At 57.6% G+C, this 19,527-nt stretch overlaps 1 long non-coding RNA gene across 1 annotated transcript; it reads left to right on the top strand.

Annotated features, from left to right (window-relative positions):
* The first annotated feature begins 3,313 nt into the window (after positions 1 to 3,313).
* On the top strand, positions 3,314 to 5,627 carry LOC123386850. Its single transcript, XR_006601293.1, has 2 exons — positions 3,314 to 3,486; positions 4,793 to 5,627. It is a non-coding gene; the product is annotated as an uncharacterized LOC123386850 (long non-coding RNA).
* The last annotated feature ends 13,900 nt before the right edge of the window (positions 5,628 to 19,527 follow it).

The raw sequence follows: 19,527 nt of genomic DNA, 5'->3' as shown, positions 1-19,527 counted from the left end.
CTCACCTCTGCATGTGCCTGTGTCCGGATTTCTTATAAGGACACAGTCACTGGACTGGGCCCACCGTCGTCCAGCGTGACCTCACCTGAACTGGACTGCATCTGCAAAGCCTGTGTTGTTGTTGTTTTAAGTTTTTTCTTTTTTAATTTTTTTTCAACGTTTATTTATTTTTGGGACAGAGAGAGACAGAGCATGAACGGGGGAGGGACAGAGAGAGAGGGAGACACAGAATCGGAAACAGGCTCCAGGCTCCGAGCCATCAGCCCAGAGCCTGACGCGGGGCTCGAACTCACGGACCGCGAGATCGTGACCTGGCTGAAGTCGGACGCTTAACTGACTGCGCCACCCAGGCGCCCCGATGTTTTAAGTTTTTTCTAATGTTTATTTATTTTAGAGAGAGAGAGAGACACAGAATCGGAAGTGGGCTCCGGGCTCCAAGCTGTCAGCACAGAGCCCGATGCGGGGCTCGAACCCACGAACTGCGAGATCATGACCTGAGCTGAAGTCGGACGCTCAACTGACTGAGCCCCCCGGGCGCCCCAGAGCCTGTTTCTAAATAAGTTACATTCGCGGGCTCTGGGTGGACACGCAGGTTTAAGGGACACTAGTCCCCCCAGCGTGGGGGTGAAGCCCCAAAGGCAGGAACTAGATTTCCCCTTCTGCGAGTCCGGTGTGCAAGCAAACCCTATTGATGACAGAGCCCCCGGGGGTCCCGAGGGCAGGCCCTGTGGAGCCGAAGGAAGACCATACGTACGTGACATCTGTCCCCTTCCCATCTCGGGATCGGGGCAGGAGGGAGAGGGTCGAGGGAAAACAGATCCAAATGGGCCTTGGTCAAAGACAGGTCTCGGGGAGAAACTGTGTCCCCTGTGTCACAAAGAACCTCATTTTAGGGCTGCAAGTCAGCGGGTCAGGACAGTGCACGTTTTATTTCCTGCAGCCGACGCCCTTTCCTCCAGCAGAGCTCGGCGTGACCGGAACCTCCCCTCGGATAGATGCCAGGTGACAAACGGTGACATGTCTTCACGTGGGTCAGCAGAACCACATCCGGGTCATCCTGTCATCAGAGACTGCAGGGCTGGGACATGGCTCCCCTCCATCGTCCTGGGGACACTCACAGCGGGTGCTCCTTCTTCTTTTCTCCATTCAAAAGTGAACGAATGTGTGTCTACACTGGGCCAGCCGCTGTGTCCCTGGTCTGCTCCCAAGCTTCGTTGTTAGCCATATGGGGAGAGGAACACTTATCTTTCTTTCTTTCTTTCTTTGGGCGCAGAAAGCCGGTGGTTTGGGTCTGGGAAAGCGAGGCCGGCGTGGCCACGGCCACGGGGAAGCGTGGCGGTGGCCAAGACCCCCTCATTTTGCAGCTGAGGCATCTGAGTCCAAGGCAAGGAGCGTGTCTAGTGTCATTCAGCAGGGCGGGTGCAACACAGGAGAGGGACGCCGGAGCCCAGGTCAGTCCCGCGTGTCCCCGGCCGCGTCCCATGGGGCAAGGTGTGCATGGCCTTGCGGTGGTGGGGGTTGGACGCGGTCTCCCCACACCTCTCCCCTGCTGGGGCCTCGGCGAATGCTTGCACCCCGGCTCACCCACAAGGAGCATGGGGACTGGTCGGCCAGAGGCAACGCAGCGAGAGGAGACGGACAGACCAGATGCGAGCGTTTGTTCCCACGGGAGACGGGTGTCCCTGGCAAACGGGGGCGTCCTCTTCTGCTTCCACACAGCGGCAGGTCAAGGAGACCCAGGGTGAGCTGCCCGCAGGTCGCTGGCATGACACCACAGAAAAGAGCCCGGAAGCGTTGCCCAAGGTCAGTGCTATCGGAGGGCCGGGGAAGCGGGGGTGGTGAACCTGTCGGTGTTCTTGCAGGAACCTCAGACCCGGCTTCGCTGCACCGAGACTGCAGAAGGGCCTGGCGGCTTGAAACGTGACCGCCATTCGGGGGGAACTCGCAGACCGAACAGGGGAACCGACTTTTCAGAACGAAGGTGTCTTTTCTTCTTTGGGCCAAGCAGACAGAGCCCTGGCTTGGGGGCTTGGCAAAGGGCGCTCCCGGCCCTGTTCCTGGGTGGTCCTGGGCAGGTGGGAGGCTCCACACCACCCCCCCCCCCTCCACCGCCCCAGGCCGGGTGAGGGCCACACAGCCTGCTGGCGAGAGATCTGAGATCCGAGGTCTGCCAGCCAGGGGTCGGTGACGATAAGGGCCTTTCCAAATGCCAGTGAGCGCAGAGCCTTTTCCGGGGCAGGGGTGCAGGGAGGGCTGGCCCCTGGCCGCCCTGAGCTGACCGGACCCCGGCTCGTCGAGGTACTCACCCCACTCGGGGCGTCGGGAAGTGAATTCGGCGCCAGCTTTGACCTTCCGTGGGGTTCAGCAGCCCCGTCCCCACAGAAAGGAAAACAGAGGCAACGCTTCTATGGGTCTGTTTTAGATACCAGACCCACCGCCCATTTGATCTTGACGTGCGGGACTGTTGAGACTCAAAAGGTTAGGTCGCCTGCCCAGCCTCACCCACCTTATGGCGGGGAGGGCCGGTGTGTGACCCAGTCCATGGGCGTCCGCGGGCCGGGGGCGGGGGCGCGGGAGTGGGGTCAGGAGAGGCCAGCCCCCGCCCCCAGCCCCACAATCAGCTCACTCTGAGAAAGCTCCAGCATCCCAGCGTCTCGGTGCCCTTGGAGGAAAGAAGGAACAGAAAATCCCAGATACCCTCCCCCCGCCCCCACACACACCTCAGAGAAGTACTGAGCCCTTCTAGAAAAAATAAGGCTGCTGCCTCTCAGGACGTCTTGACCTCCAAGACACTTCTCATTTCAGCCCTCGCGACAGTTTGGGGGGGGGAGGGGCAGGCGTCAGCATCGCCCTTCGAGGGACGGGGCGGTCAGCTGGCCAAGTGCAGAGAAGCGTGGAGTCTTCTGGAGGTCACTGGAGCCCGAGCGTGGCCCGCGGGACCCCCGGGCACGTCGCTGCAACGTGGCTTGCCCTCCGCAAGGCAGGCGAAGCCTCTGGCCCGGCCTGGCCCCACCCCCTGCTGCTCTGTGACCTTGGCTGGTGACTCCTGGGAGCCGCACTTCCCTTACTGTGATGGGGGGGGAGCATCGGATCTCGGACCTGGTGGGTGGCTTTTAGGCAGAGATGACGCGCACAAAGCCCCCCGTCCGGTGCCTGGCAGACAGGTGGTGCTCGGTTGGCAGAGGCAACACTTAACAAGGAATGAAGGCCCTCCAGCAGCGTCTCGGGGCCACTCCTCAAAGGATGTCTGCTGTCCTGTGCATCCCCTTCCCATCCCTTTCTCCCCCCCCCCCCGCCCCCGCCCCACCCCGCCTCCGTTCCCTGCTGCCCTCCCTCCCTGCCCTCCTTCCTTCCCCCTCCCATGCAGGTATTTGGAATTACACCATGCCAACGTGTGAAAGGAGTCAAGGTGGCCTTTAACAAAATAAACGCAACATAACCGCTGAAATGGGAGGAAGGAAAGAAGTCAGATGTCACCGGGAGAAGGTTGGTGAGCTATGCTGCCTTTTGCCTTAGGAAGGACCCGGGGCGGGGGGTGGGGGTGCGTCGCGGGTCGTCTCTGCGCACAGGCTGTGCCAACGCAGAGGAGTGAGGTCCCGGCGCGGATCTGCGGAAGAGGCCGTGCAGGGTGGAGCCCCGGACCTGGGAGACTCTCAGGGTCCTTCTGTTCCGCGCGGGGACCCCGACTCCCACGGGCGGTGTGTGTCAATATCAAATCAGTAAATAGTCTGAACTTCCAGATCTCCGGTCGTACCTGCCTCAGTGGGCAAACCCGTGACGGCCTTGACGGAGCGTCGTCTCCGGGGCACCTGGGTGGCTGTGTTGGTTAAGCATCCGACCTCTCAGCTCAGGGTAGCATCTCACGGTTGGTGAGATCGAGCCCCACGTCGGGCTCTGTGCTGACGGTGTGGAGCCTGCTTGGGATTCTGTCTCTCCCTCTCCCTCTCTGCCCCTCCTCCTCCTCTCTCTCTCTTTCTCTTTCAAAATAATACACTTAAAAAAAAAGAAAAAAAAAGCATGATTTCCTGTGTGAGGGGGCACATACAGGCACCTGCTTTGGTGAGAACTACGGTCTTGAGTCCAGAGAACGTGATGTCAGGGTCACGGTTAGTGGGTGTAGGCGCGTGGCCGGCTGCTGTGAGTGGGGATGTGCTCTCTCGGCCACTGTCGGGGCTGGAGTTCCGATCTCATCCACACTCCGCTTCCTACTTCCTGCTTCGGGGAGATCACACCTAACCTGAGTCTCAGCGAGGGTTTTTCCTGTCAAATACAGACAACACTTCTCCTGTCTCCTCGTTGGACTTTTTTTTTTTTTTTTTTTTTGTGAACGAAATGCGAAGGGATGTTAAAGTATGTCTTAAAGCATGAAAGTGTCCCCGGAGGATGGGGCGTCGCCAGGTGCACCTGCCCTTGGGTCAGGCTCCCCCTTCCCTGTGGATCAGGTGCGGGTGGGGACACCTTGAAGATTCGGTTTGGCTTTGCAACCCTTCAATCTGGGGTTCGTCCTGTGATGCTCCCTCTTCCTACGTGCCCCCCGCCCCGGGAGCCCCTCGGCATGTCCCGTTGCTTACCTCCTCCCCCACGCTGGCCGTTTCCCTCGGGTAAGGGTGAGACGGACTGACTTCCACGTTGTGGTTCTCCTCTCTTCTCCGGGTGCGTGTTGTCACATGGCCCACGTCCTACGGAGAATATTAAGCAGGAGAAAGGACTTGAAATAACTTGAGAACTACCAAACATCTCTGCTGTCATTTCTTTTAATAAACACAAGTTCCTCCCTCTCCACTAAATATAGCACAGACCATATCCATTCCTGTTCATCTTGAGGACGGGGAAAAACCCACCCTGAGACACGGTTCTCCTGGTAAGATGCTCCTTCTTGTCACTGGGGGGCAAGTCCTCACATTTTGAGCACAAATCTCGGAGTCTGGCTCCCCTGGCAGTAAGTAATTGCCCATGAGGTAGGACCCAGGAGTCATAAGACCTCTTCCTCCTGACAGAGAGCTGCCCACCCCCCCCCCCCCAGCCTGTGGAGGAGAGCCAGATGGAATCAAGTTCCACGAACCATTTTTTCTTTCTCTGAGATGAACTTGAAAGTCTCTTTTCACTTTGAGAGTTGGGTTGGATTAAATTGCTAGGATCTGTCTCCATGTGTAGAGTTAAGACGGGTCTCTGTGTGTCTGTGCACGTGTGTGTGTGTGTGTGTGTGTGTGCGTGTGTGCAGGGCCAGGGGCCAGGAGCTAAGTCCCTGCTGCTCTGGACACAGTGAATGGTCTCCTTCGGCCTGAAGGCAGGAAGCTTTAGGCAGGGGGCTGAGAGAACGGGGCTCCGACAGAGAGGTCAGGCTCCACACTCTCTGTTCTGTTTCTCCTCATAGAGTTCCCCAAGGTCAAGTTGGATGGGCATTTATTGGCTGCCTACTGTATACCGAGGAGGCCTGTTTAGTGCACGCGCCCAGACTACGTTGCAAACCGCCCCGGGAGACCCGCGGAGCAGAGAAGGTCTGGAGCAGGTGCGGGTGTGGCCGGGGCCCGGGGCAGATGGCTCACCCTTCCCGGTGGCCAAGGACACAGTTCAGGTCGTCACCCTTGGTCACCCCAACAAGGGAAAATAAACTGTTTATATTCTGAGCGTCTCTGCTCTTCGCAGATGTATTTTTACCCCTCAGACTCTATTTATAAACGCCAGGTGCCAGTTCTGAGCTCAGAACTGCACATGTGCCCACACCTAGGGCCCCTCCACCCTCCTCTTGCCCCAGGCCTGTCCAACAGTCCACAGGCAGGGGCCTGGGCTGGGCTCCGTGGGACAGACGTGGGCAGGATGCATCCTTGACTCCCGGGAGCTTTCTGGGGTGGGACAGACACACACACACACCCCCAGGTGACAAGGGCACAAGGCGGGAAAAGCAAACCCAACCTTCTTACTCTGGAGACGGCCAGTCCGCCAGTCCAACTGCACCGGATGGGGGCCGGGGCAGTCAGAGAAGCCACAGAGGGTGTCCCCACCCCCGGGGGGGCAGCCCCAGAGCTGGGAGGGGCCCCCCAGGAAGGAAGGGAGGGGCAGGGCCGCAGGAAGCCTCATGGAGGGCTTGGAAGGCTTTCTCCTATATCTAAGAAGACAGAACCCCCTTGAAGGAGTCCTCTGGCCTCTCTCTGCCTCAGTTTCCTCATCCCAAACCGTCTGGAGCCATCAGCTTAATGTATCTGGGGGTACATCTGCCCCAACAGATGGGGCTTAAACAACAGAACTTTATTTTCTGTCAGTTCTAGAGGTCAGAGGTCGGGGATCACAGTGCCCTTGGCATGGATTTCTGGCAAGGCCTCTCTCCCTCGGTGGAGACAACTCCTTTCTCGCTGTGTCTGCATATGGTCTTTCCTCTGTGTGGGCAGGGAGATAGAGGTGGAGAGGAAGGAGGGAGGGGGAGAGGGAGGAAGGGGGGGGGCTGAGAGACAGACAGAGGGACGGGGGAGCGGGGGACAGGGGGAGGGAGAGGGGAAAGAAGGGAGGGACAGGGTAAGAGAGAGGGAGGGGGAGGGGGAAACGGAGAGAAAGAGGGAGGAGGGGAGGAGGAGGGAGGGGGGAAGGAGGGGATGAGGGGGGAGAGAGAGAGAGAGGGAGGGGGAAGGAGAGGGTGAGAGAGAAGGAGGGAGAGGGAAGGGGAAAGGGAGATAAAGAAGGGGGGGAGAGGGAGGGAGCGAAGGAGGAGGGGGGAGGGGGGAAGAGGGAGAGAAGGGGGAGAGGGACGGTGGTGGGTGGGGAGGGAGGGCCACTCTCTGGTGTCTCCCCCTGTCCTTACAAGGGCACCAGTGCTATGGGATCAGGGCCCCAGCCTTACGACCTCCGGTAACCTCAGTTACCTCCTTAAAGGCCCGTCTCCAAATACAGCCCCTTGGGGGGTCAGAGCCTCTCCACCTGCACTCTGGGGGGGGGGCGCAGACACGCAGCCCACAGCACAGGGTCCCGCCGGTGTTTTGCTCACAGTATCACCGTGATGATTAAAGACTCACTTCAGCAAATGCTTGTCCCAACACAGGGACGCAGAAAAGAGACACTCAATACATAATCCTAATTATTACTACAAAACATCGGCGCCGCAGACACCAAGACGAAAGTGAACCACGGACGGTGTTCCCGTCAAGCGTTGCCTCGCTGGGGGCCGGGGGGAGTCAGGAGACAGCGACAGAATGCAGGCTGGTAGCTGAGGGACACACGGAGCCGGGCGCGGGTCGCCTCAGGGTCACCTTCAGCCGTGTGGGTATGGCCAAGTCATCTGGCCTTTCTGAGCCCTCATTCTTGGCCAAAATATCCCCACCCAGGACCCCTGAGCGCTCGTGTTTGTGAGCTGTGACGCATCGGGTACAGACGAGGCCTTGGCCGTAGGTAGGGGAGGGGGGCATCTGAACAGGCGTTTGCACGGAGAGGATCAGAGGTTTGGGGGAATGGAAGCAGGACCCCCACAGGGGGTACCCGCCGGCCCCCACCCCGTCGCACTTGAGAACGGCCCGCAGACCCCAGGGCCCAGGCCAGACCCCCATGGTTTCTGTTGTAACCGCGGCGGGAGCTGTCCCGGCATCCTTCCTAGCACCTCCCCTCCCCGCGGTGTCCCGGATTCGTATCTCACCAGCCCTGCCCCAGCCAAGTCTCCTCCTCTCCGTCCTCGACCCTTTGGCCATCCATCCGGGCCCCCCGTTTCCACCCCACCCTCCGCAGCCCGTTCTCTTTGCCTAGCCTGAGCCTGGCGTCCCCCAACCAGCCTCCGTCACTTGCAGCATCAGATCCAAGAACCTCCACTGGGGCTACCGGGCCTGGCGAACTTCAGCGACTCTCTGACCGGACCCCTTAGGCCCCTCCTGTCCCCCTCACTCACCTCCTGCTACACTGGCCTCCCTGAAGACCCTGCCCCAGGGCCTTTGCACAGGCCGCTCCTCCCTCTGTACTGCCCTGCCCCCATCCTTTACCTGACCGCCCTGCTCCCCTCATCGAGGCCTCTGCTCCGACGCCATGGCTTCCGAGAGCCTCTCTCCTGCAAAGCAGAAATGACCACTCCTGTCACGTCGACCCCCTACCCGTCCCGGCCGTGTTCCCCTGCATCGTGCTGGCGGCGGACTGAACTGCGTTCCCCGCAAATTCATACGTCGGAGCCCTAACACCCAGTGTGACTATTTGGAGGCGAGGCTTCGAGGAGGTGAGTAGGTTTACAAGAGGTCGTGCGGGCGGGCTCCTCATCTCCTAGGATTGGGGGCCTTCGAAGAAGAAGGAGAGTCAGGGAAGGTGGGGAGGCGGCCAATGCCACCCTGGGAACTGAACTTGCTGGCACCTTGACCTCCAGCTTCCCAGCCTCCACCGGGAGCTGAGAGAGGGGAGCCCTGTGTGCACGCCCTGGGTGTGGTGTTGTGTTACGGCGGCCTCAGCTCAGACGCACTCGGCACTCGGCACCTGTCCCCATACCTGCTTCCACGGTGATTGTTTCTTACCCCAGAAGTACGCCCTGCGGAGCCACGGACTCGCTTCTCTCGTGCGTGACCGTAGGCCCGGCCCCCGGGACAGGGCCGGGCTCAGCTCGTAGGCACCGGACGTGTATATGGTTGGGGATCAAAAGTCAGCCAATCGGTCGGTCACGTGTGTGGCTATCAGGCCTGTCTGTGAATGCCAGGAGGCATCGGGGTGCCGTGACCGGCAGCTTCATAGAAGGCGGCTTTGGGCCAGGCCGTGAACCCTGCGCACAGGCCCCTCCTTCCCGGCCGAGGATCTGGAACGGAGAGGGGCCGAGGATCCTCAGGGAGCAAGGGGCGACGGGAATGCGCAGGACCCATCCCAGGAGGGCAGGGAGGCCAGCGCTGGGGCCGGGGGGGCCGGCGGGGACCAAGCAGGGAGGGTCAGGAAGGAGGACCGCAGGGAGGCCGGAGCGCGCCCGGTGGCCAGGCAGGGTCCCTGCCTGCTGTGCTGTATAGGGGGAGGTCACGGAGGCCACCGAGACAGCTCCCCTCCCCCCCACCGCGGAACTTCATCAACCTGCCTGGGGCCTCACAACAGAAAGCCTCCCCCGGTGGCTTTCTACTCCGACTCTTGCTAAATTGGTTGATGCTGAGACGTTATTCATTTGCAAGTCGGACGGCCAAGACCCTGGCCTTGAACTGTTGCCCTCGGCAAGGCCAGATCTGAACGCAAGGTGCACGTTTGCAGAGCTCTGCTTGTTTTCTTCTCTTCCCTGGAAACTCTTTTTAGGAGGAAGGTGTGGGGCCCCCATGGGTTCCTGGAGCACAGGCCAGCGGCCCACACAACCCCTCTGCCCCGCCCACTGGATCTGAGACAAGGTCAGCAGGTTCCGGAACCTCTGAGGGAGAATCCATCCATCCCGTGCCTCTGGCGTCGCGTCGATCCTCGCTGGCAATTCCTGGCGTCACCCCGGGCTCTGCCTCATCCGTACACGGGCTGCTCCCCACATGCGCCTACATTTCCCTCTCTCGGAAGGACTCCAGCCTTTGTGTTAGGTCATACCCGAATCCAGGATGCCCTCCCTTAACTTGGTCACACCTGCAAAGACCCTACTTTCAAATAAGGTCACGTGCACAGGACCCCGGGGCAACGTTAGGACTTGACCGTACCTGTTTGGGGGACATAGCTCCACCCACTACGGGCACCAAGTGCGGGGGACCTTGCTTTAAAGGCATAATTCTCCCAACAGCCCCCGGAGGCAAGTACCGTGATCGCCCCCACTGGGCAGTGAGGGAAACTGAGGGCCCTCAGGTGGGGGCTCTGAAGCCCGTGCACTGACCGCTCAGGTAGACCTGAGATCGTGGACGGAAAGCCCTTGACTTACAGCCGCCTTGCTGCGTCGTGTTTCCTATGACCCGTCGTCAGGAAGCCTCAGTTGGCCAGTGGATTAATTTGGACATATTGACTCTTCTCTTTTTGATGCTAATATTTTGCCCACCTGAATTAGATTCTGATTTTGAAAGCCGGGGATGATTAGGTTTTAAAATGTTGTGCCTGAGGGGCGCCTGGGTGGTGCAGTTGGTTGAGCGTCCGACTTCGGCTCAGGTCACGATCTCGCGGTCCGTGAGTTCGAGCCCCGCGTCGGGCTCTGTGCTGACGGCTCAGAGCCTGGAGCCCGTTTCGGATTCTGTGTCTCCCTCTCTCTCTCTGCCCTTCCCCTGCTTGTGCTCTCTCTCTCTCTCAAATAAATAAACGTTTAAAAAAATTACAAAAAATAAAAATAAAATGTCATATCTGGAAACTCAGCCTTTGCTTTCATCCGGAGATGCCCTGATGAAGGGTCATGGTCTTGCCTCAGCGGACACGTCCCCTTTGCATAAGAGCAAGAGAGCCCCGGTTCGATAGCCCTTGGTGGCTCTTCCTGGCTGTGCACATGAACTTCCAGGCAGACATGCATGGTTCAGGCAGAGGGGACTCTCGACATTCAAAACTATGGAGGACAGTCCTCTGCAGTGCGTCCTCACGGGCACTGTACCCTTTCCCTGGGACACACGAGAATGGCAAGGACCCAGGGCTGCAGATGCTTCCTCCACGGCCCAAGTCTGCTGCTTCTCGAGCTGGTCAAGGCGAATCCCGCAGCCCCTGGGATTCAGTGGACGTGGGGGAGGTTGGCGGGGAAGTTGAGTTAAGGAGGTGAGGTGGGGATCTGTTTAGCACATTTCCATCTTCGTCCCACCTCTGGTTCTGGACCCAGCCTCCTACCTCCGTGAGCCAGCGTGGGCAGAGGCCACAGCCTTCACATTCACAAATAAGAAAGCGTCTGTAAGATTTTGCAACTTGAATCTTTGGAAGGGCGTGAGTTTCAACTTGGAAATTTAATGACAAACCACAACTTTATGCAGCTGTCCAATTTTTTTTAATTTTTTTAAAATGTTTATTTTTGAGACAGAGAGAGACAGAGCATGAATGAGGGAGGGTCAGAGAGAGAGGGAGACACAGAATCGGAAGCAGGCTCCAGGCTCCGAGCTGTCAGCACAGAGCCCGACGCGGGGCTCGAACTCACGGACTGTGAGATCATGACCTGAGCCGAAGTCGGCTGCTTAACCGACTGAGCCACCCAGGCGCCCCAACAGCTGTCCAATTTTTAATGCATTTATTTAGCACAGAGTTGACTCCCTATTTGGGACACAGAAGCACACAAATAAACACACACACAACACACACACACACACACACACACACACACACACACACCTGCAAGTGTGTACAATGAAGCCTGGCCAGCAGTTAGCTGGACGAAACACCCCCATTTGGTGATCGCCTGCCCTGATGCAGGCCCTGGGCTGGGGACTGGCATTAAGGCGGTGCCCGGGGGCAGGGGGTGGATATGAACAACGCCCCTGGCCCTCTGCTCACCCCACACGCCCTACAAGTTTACCTGTGTTGCAGGCTTGTGTCTAAACAGCTGCCACCTTAGCCTGGAAGAATCATCCTAGGGTCCAGGGTGACCTTTTTGGGTTTTTTTTTTTTTTTGCAATTTTAGGGGATACAATATATTAGGAGCTAACCAAGGTAGGGGAATATCCTCGGGAAAGCAATTGTGTGGAAACTCCCCCCTGACCTCAGTCAGGCACGTATTCAGAACTTCCAAATTCACGTGTTTTCTCACAGACTTACCTTTCTCGTTCCTCCCTGATTTACAAAAATTGAATCATCTTCTAATTCCCGCCCCCCCCCCCCCAATGAGTAATTATTGCAAGGAACACTGGTTTATGGCACCTCTTATTGCTTTTTTTTTTTTTAATGTTTACTTATTTTTGAGGGAGAGAGACAGAGACAGAGGCAGAGCGAGCTGGGGAGGGGCAGAGAGAGAGGGAGACACAGAATCTGAAGCACTTCAGGCTCCGAGCTGGCAGCACAGAGCCCGACGCGGGGCTCGAACCCGCGAACCGTGAGATCGTGACCTGAGCCGAAGTCGGACGCTTAACCCACGGAGCCACCCAGGCGCCCCCTCTCGTTGTTTTAATAAAGGTCTTCATTTCATTGTTATAAATGTTATTAATTACTTGTAACTCCTTAATTACTAGTCTCCCTGGTGACTGCCACGTGGCCGTTGAAAGATTTTTACCTGTGTCCTCCCCAGAGAGTGACAAAATGGAGCCGGATGTCTGTATTTCAGTCTCCCAGCCTGTGGTGTCCATTAGGCCACTGGCCGTGTTTGCTGGGCGTCCTTTGCAAGCCCGGTAGAGCTGCCGTGTAGAGGGTAGTGCACCTGCCTGGCCCTGAGTCAGTTTCCGTTGGAAACAATTACGTACCAGCCACGCTTCCTCGGATGGCTCGCTCCGCGTATGTTGGCCTCAGTTCCCACATCCACACAATGGGGTTAACACTACCTACCTCCTAGGGTCTTGGCGAAGATGATTAAAGAAGCCACGAAAGCCCTCGCCATAATGCCTGGCATTTAAATATGTCCACATTCAGTAAACTCTCCTCTTATTTTTATTATAACTGACAAGGTCTACTGTGGAACCAAGGTCTACATGGTGGGCGCTCTTTCGTTTGGAATCTGCAGGCTCAGACGTGAAGCAGGGAGGCGGGGGTGAGTGAAACAGGAAGCAGGATGCTGTTCCGTTCTGCTGTTTTGGCATTCGGCTAACTAAAACGGGGAGAGAATAAAAGCGCTTTTTTTTTTTTTTTTGAAAAGTCCTTGAAAGTTTTCAATGAACTATGGGAAAAAATATGCTGACTGTGTGCATGAATAATTGAACTCGACTTCCTGTGCCTGCGAACACAGGCCACTGAGGAAGAGCAAGCAGGATCTGAGGACAATGGAGCACCAGGGTTGCAGACCGCAGTGTCCCGTTGACCCGAGGGAGACTCTGACGCCCAACCTGCTGGCGGGAAAGGGGCGTGAAATCTAACGAGGGCCTGGCACGGGGGGGGGGGCCTGATGGGAAGCATCGGGCCCAGCCTCAGTGCTCCCCCATGGAAGGAGGCTCAGGACTTTGATCACAGTGGCTCGGAGACAGAGGTGGGACCCCACAAATAAACTCAGGTTTGGCTAAGGAAGGAAGGAAAGGGAGCGTGTCCGCCTCCTGGGGTTCCACGGCGGGCGGCTTTAAGCAACAGAGGGTCTGGAGTCCGAAATCAGGGTGTTAGCACGGGCTGTCTTCTCTGAAGGCTCCCGGGTGGAATCTGTCCCATGATTCTGGGGCTGTTGGCTGTCCCTTCTGTTCTCTGTGTCTCTCACCACGTGGGATTCTCCTCTCTGGATGTGTCTCCGTCCCATTGGCTCAATCGCGGAACTCCTGGCCCCAGCCTGGCTTCCTACCCACGCAGGGGACAGAATCAAGGCGGAGCTCAAGCAGGGTCTGTCCCAAGAGGGCCCGGGTAGGGCCACCAACCTTTGCATTCAATTACTGCTCTGCTCCTGGACTCAAACGTTACCGGGTTGCAAGTGTTTTTTAAAGAAACCTAAGCTGTTTGAGATGATGCTGCCCTGTCGTCAGGTGGGCCTGCCATGTTCTGTGAATCTTGAGAGAGCAGGGCCACCTGGCCTACTGTAGGGAGATGCCCACTGCCCACACAGGGCACAGCCAAGAGAGTGAGCTCGGCTTGGCCGTGGTGAAGGGGCCACCACGTCTCTCCTGGGCCACATCTGAGCTGTGGTTGTAACCTGTAGGACCCTTTTTAATAATTAATTTTAAAATAATGATAATAATAATGGTAAGGGAGCATCTGGGTGGCTCAGTTGGTTGAGCGTCTGACACTTAAAAAAATTTTTATTTTAAAGACAGAGAGAGAGAGAGAGAGAGAGAGAGAGAGAGAGTGCCAGCAGGGAAGAGGGGCAGAGGGGGAGAGAGAGAATCTCAAGCAGGCTCCACGCTGATGCGGGGCTCGATCCCATGAACCACGAGATCATGACTGAGCTGAAATCAAGAGTTGGACGCTCAACCGACTCAGCCACCCAGGCGCCCCGAGAGTCTGACTCTTGATTATGGCTCATGTCATGATCCCGGGGTCGTGGGATCGAGCTCCACACCGGGCTCCGCACTGAGCGTGGAACCTGCTTGGGATTCTCTCTTTCCCCCTCTGCCTCTTCCCCTCATCTGTGCTCTCTCTCTCTAAAAAGAAAATATAATAATAGTGATAACAATAATAGGACATGAGTCACCGGACTGGGGCCCACCCTACTCTAGAATGGCCTCGTCTTAACTTGATCACATCTGCAAAGACCAACCAGGTCACATTCTGGGGTTCTGGGAAGGATGCAAATTTTGTGAGGATGTATTCTAACCCCACACGGGGAGGCAAAAGACCACAGACCTCACTTCCCCCTGCCTGCCTACCCCTGCACTAGAACTTGGCCCTTTCTGGGTCGCAACACGTCCCCCAGACAAGCCCGCTGAGGGCGGGGCCTCAGCGCCCCAACCTCATCTTCTTTCCAACCTCCCCTCTCCCACCCCCTGAGCCCGCTGCAGTCACACAGGCCAGAAACCAGACGCTGCCCGGACCCCCGCCTCTCCCTTGCTCTGCCCCCTCGCCTGCCCCCCCATGTCACCTTCACCCAGCCTACCCGGTGGGTCCACTCCTTCCTCCTGTCGTAGATAGTGTCCTGCTCCAGTCACAGGGGACCACCACCCCTCCATCTGGGACAGCCGATGACCGGCAGGTCCTTGCCGCAAACCTTCACGGCCCGTCTTCTTGGCCTGTGATATCGGGTCCTCCGCCAGGTGGCTGACTCCCAGGTGTGCTTTGGGGTCCAGCTGAGCCCAGGATGCGCTGGCCCGTGTCGCCAAGAGCGAGGCGCTCCATTGACTCATTTTATGTTCCCGCCGGCTCGTAGCGTGCGCTCTGCGACCCACTACTGAACGGGTAGCCCCTACTGTGCAGGAGGAGAAATAGACACTCGGAGCAAAGAGCTGGCTGTACGTCATTCAGCCAGGGTGACAGCCAGGCTTCAGAATCGCCCGACCTCAGCCGGCTGGGCCGGCCCACTCCTGTTACCTCTCAGAAAAGGCAAGTGCAGGGCCCTAGAGGGACACTGTCAGCCCCCAGTGTCAGCCCCCATTGGCAGCGCCCCGAGAGGCCAAGGTCCAGGGCAGATTCGGGTCAGCACATCAGGGACAACTGAGTCACCGTGCTCGTCCCTTGGCGCTCTGGACCAGACCTGCAGCTGCCTGCCCTGCGTCGCCCCCCGATGTCCTAGCCATCAGCGTCCCCCTGGGCTGCAGCCCTCCCACACCCGCCTCTCGGCCTGCCCACCCAGCCCGTGGCGGGCAACCTCGCTGCCCACTTGGCCTCGCGGGTCAGACGGGCAGGAACGTTTTGGAGCCTCTCGTCCCTGTGCTCACGTCCACTCCGGCCTCCACCCCAGCTCCTCGCGACACCTGCCTCTCCCGCCTGTGCCCCCCAAACGGAGCCAGGTCCAGACGGCCCCCACCCCCGCCCCCCGGGTCTGAATTCGGCAGACAGTGACGCAGTCAGAGCACTTAGCCACCTCCCCGTCACCTGCCGACTGTCCTAACTGCTTCTAGGAGGCATTGGCTGCCGCCTCCATTTCTGGCTTATCGCTAACGCTCTCTGGCTGGGCAGACACTGCCCCGCCCTGCCTCACCCCTCCCAGCCTCCCGCCTTCCTCCTGTGCATCCTGAGGCTTCTCCTGTGATCGTCCGTCTGCGACTCTCCAGCCTCGGGAGCGGGTGCGAGGAGAATGTCCCCCCCGGGAGCGGCCCTCGATCCGTGAGGGGCAGAGAGTTGGGGGAGAACCACCCCAGGTCTCTCCTCTTGAGTGGGACGACTCACGGGTGAGGTCCACGTAGCCTCCCCGACGGAGCTCTGTGGCCCAGCAAGGTCACGTGCTCCTTAACGCACCCTGCCCGGGCTTCCTTCCTCTCTCCAGACCACTTCCTGCTCCCACGGGTGCTTCCTGGGACCACCCGCCAGCTAAAGTCCTCTCTCCAGTCCCACTCAGGCCAGCTTCTGGCTTAGATCCAAGTGAAGCCATGGCCTCGATCCTCACCCAGTACACCTGTGCCCAAACCCACCCGCGCACTCGCGTCTCTGCGTCTGGACCCTCAGCGGCATCCACCGACTAGGTGATTTGCAGGTAGCCTGACTGCCTTGAGCCTCAGTTTCCCCATGAAGAGTGGAGGCGACGGCAAAGCCCCCACCTCCTCCCCAGGGTGTAGCAGGGGCAGTGCAATGATGGCGTGTGAAGCCTACCGGTGAGAAAGGGGATTCCCTCCTGGGTGCCTTCCAGCCCCCATACGGCTCGTCGGCAGCTATTTTGGGCCCACCCGTGGGATGGTGGACGGGAACCTGTTATCCCATCAGACTAGGAGCCTCTAGAAAGATCCCATCTGGGGGCGCCTGGGTGGCTCCGTCGGTTAAGCGTCCGGCTTCGGCTCAGGTCATGATCTCACGGTCTGTGGGTTCGAGCCCCGCATCGGGCTCCGTGCGGACAGCTCAGAGCCCGGAGCCTGCTTCAGATTCTGTGTCTCCCTCTCTCTCTGCCCCTCCCCCGCTCACACTCTATCTGTCTCTCTCAAAAATAAACATTAAAAACAAGTCAGTTACAAAAGAAAGGAAGGAAGAGAGATCCCATCTCCCCATAGCCTCCAGGACGAGGCCCAAAACACAACAGGATCCCCACATGATGCCGTGGAACGAAATCCCATTTTTCCTCCATCAATTACTCCCCCAGATGCACTTTGGCTCTGTCCATGGAGAGAAGAACCAGGCTCGGGGGCAGACCGTGAAAAATAACTTTCACTATTACTCCGCGGAGAGGTCCCAGGGTCAGAATCGCTGCTTGGCCAGAAGCCTGGAAACAAAAACATCACCCGGCGTGAGAGAGAAAATCAGAGAAGCAATTCCACTCTCGCGGCGTCTCGAGTCTTCCGGGGATAAAGGTGACGGGGAAAGAGGCCTTAGCTCAGTGCGTCCCCGGGGGATTTCACTCCTCCCCATAAAGGGCATCCTACATATGTGTGCAACACGTTGACTCACCCTCAGGAGAGAATTGAACCTCTGACTTGAAATCTATGATGTGGGTGTAGAAGTACTAATTAGGAAGCTTCTGCTAATAATGGAAGCTTCAGGACAGACACATCTTAGGTGGCTCCAACGCTTGGATCCCGTGAGGCCTCTCACTTGTCTCTGTGGCTGTGCTGGGGCTCCGGGAGGTCAGGGCTGCAGCTGGGAAGTCCCTGTTCTTCCCTGGCCATTTTCTCTCTTTGATGTTCACATCAACCACTTTTTCCAGACGGAAACTGAACCCCCAGAGGTGAAGCCAGGAGCCTATAGTTTCTGACTCCAAGGAGGGCCACGTACGTGGGGGGCCCTGGGTTGTGACTTCATGTGGTGGACCTTGATTCTCTCCCCTGTAAACGGGCATGATGTTAGCACTTCCCAGGGCTACTACGGGATCGCCCGTAGCGTGTGTATGTATTCAGTCAAGGCCGCCGCGCTCTCGAACGTTCTCCGCAAATGCTAATTCCAGTCTCCTCCCCTGCCCGGCCGCCACCTTGCCAATTCTGACCCTCTCTCAGCCCAGTGCACGTCTCTGTTCCCCCTTTTAGGGCTGACGGATGGAGGGACGAAGGTGTTCAGTGGGGCGGGGGCAGAGGAACGGAACTACAGATCCGCGGGACCACACAGGACCCATAGTTGGCAGTGCCATCCTGTGTATGCAGAATTCTGTCTCGGTGGTAGATCTTGTGTTCAGCGCCCTTCTCACCACGAAAGAAACAAGTCCATCTTTAAAAAGTTTTAAGTGAAAGAGTCCACCGGAAACAGCTGGAAAGAACGGATGAGTTCATGGCCTTGACTATGGCGATGGTCTCATGGAGGCGCACTTGCCTCGAGCTCAGCATGTTGTCCGCGGAGTATCCACAGCTTTCTGTTTGTCAGTCAGTGGCTTTTCGGGATTCTGAACTCTGCCTTTGGAAACTGGGCCGTTGCTTGCAGGGGAGGGAAGAAAATGTATTGGGGGATAGAAAAACAACTCCCCAAGTGGCTTCTTGACTCCTGGCCCCAGGATGGAGAGCCAGCTGGAAGGGGAGGTGGCCAGAGGCGGTGGAGACGTCCTCCTCGGTTTGGGATCAAACCGTCCTGAGTTTGAATCCTGCCCCTCGCCCACACTGGCCAAGATCTAAGACAACTATTTAGCTTTGCTGGGCTTCCTTTTCTGACAGTGAGCAATTACTTCTGCCTTTTCGGGGCGGCAGGTGGGGGGAGGCAGGGCACAATATTGACGCGCGTGATGATGTGGCAAAGTGGTCCAGTTAGCCTGGGGTAGGCGCAGTGATGGGGGGCTCATCCGTGCTGGCTCCCTGCCTCGTCTTTTTCCGCTACGAACGCCCAGGGAACCTCAGCCTTGGATCAGACCCTCAGAACCTTCCGCATCCTGTAAAGGGGAGCTCTCCTGCCCTGTGGGCATTCACTCAGTCTCCAGAGCCATCCTGTTCATGTTTGAAGGGATGTGGGATTGCAGGAACAAGCTGGTCTCCAGTCACGTGATCCATAATATGGAGGACTTCTCTCTCGTCTTTACTGACTGAGCACTAGGTATGTAGTTTAGAAATGCCCTGTGGAACGATATAGGTTTTGAGACTTCTCGGAATATCTGTGTTTGAAACCAAAATGTCAAGTTGTAAGGGCGCCCGGCTGGCTCAGTCGGTAGAGCATGTGACTCTTGATCTCGGGGTTGTGGGTTCAAGCCCCCTGTTGGGTGTAGAGATAACTTAAAAATAACATCTTTCAGGGGCACCCGGGTGGCTCGGTCGTCTGAGCTTCCGACTTCAGCTCAGGTCATGATCTCGCAGTTCGTGAGTTCGAGCCCGAGGTCACGAGGCTGTTAAGGGGTGGACCCAAGTCTCAAGCCCAGATATTCAAGCTCCAATCCAGGCCAATTCGATCGCAATGCAGGTGAAGAGGAATGTGGATGCTGGGACGGACCGCAGACACGGCTCATTTCTGTGGCTATTATGAATAGTCCACCTTTCCAGAAATGGAATGTATTTCTCTTAGCATCCATCCATTCATTCATTCATTCATTCCCTCCTCACTCACCTTCTCATCCGTTAGGCACCTACTTGGCTCTAGGCACACACTGTGCCTTCCTTCAGCATATTTACACCATGTTCTGCTCACAGGCCAGACTCGCTCTGAGCCGTCAGCACAGAGCCCGACGCGGGGCTCGAACTCACAGACCGTGAGATCATGACCTGAGCTGCAGTCGGACGCTCAACCGACTGAGCCACCCAGGAGCCCCTAAAGAGGATTTTTTTTTTAATTTTTTTTCAACGTTTATTTATTTTTGGGACAGAGAGAGACAGAGCATGAACTGGGGGGCAGAGAGACAGGGAGACACAGAATCGGAAACAGGCGCCCCTAAAGAGGATTTTTAAAAGGTAGGTTAGAAGGGGAGCGCCTGGGTGGCTCAGTCAGTTAAGCATCGGATTCCTGATTTCGGCTCAGGTCATAATCTTACGATTTGTGAGTTTGAGCCCTTGATCCGGCTCTGCGCGGACAATGTGGGGCCTCCTTGGGATTCTGTCTGTCCCTCTCTCTCTGCTCCTCTCTTGCTCT

This window comes from Felis catus, chromosome B4 (genome assembly GCF_018350175.1).
Source record: "Felis catus isolate Fca126 chromosome B4, F.catus_Fca126_mat1.0, whole genome shotgun sequence".
Lineage (NCBI taxonomy): Eukaryota > Metazoa > Chordata > Mammalia > Carnivora > Felidae > Felis > Felis catus.
This window is presented reverse-complemented; position numbering and strand designations above follow the sequence as displayed.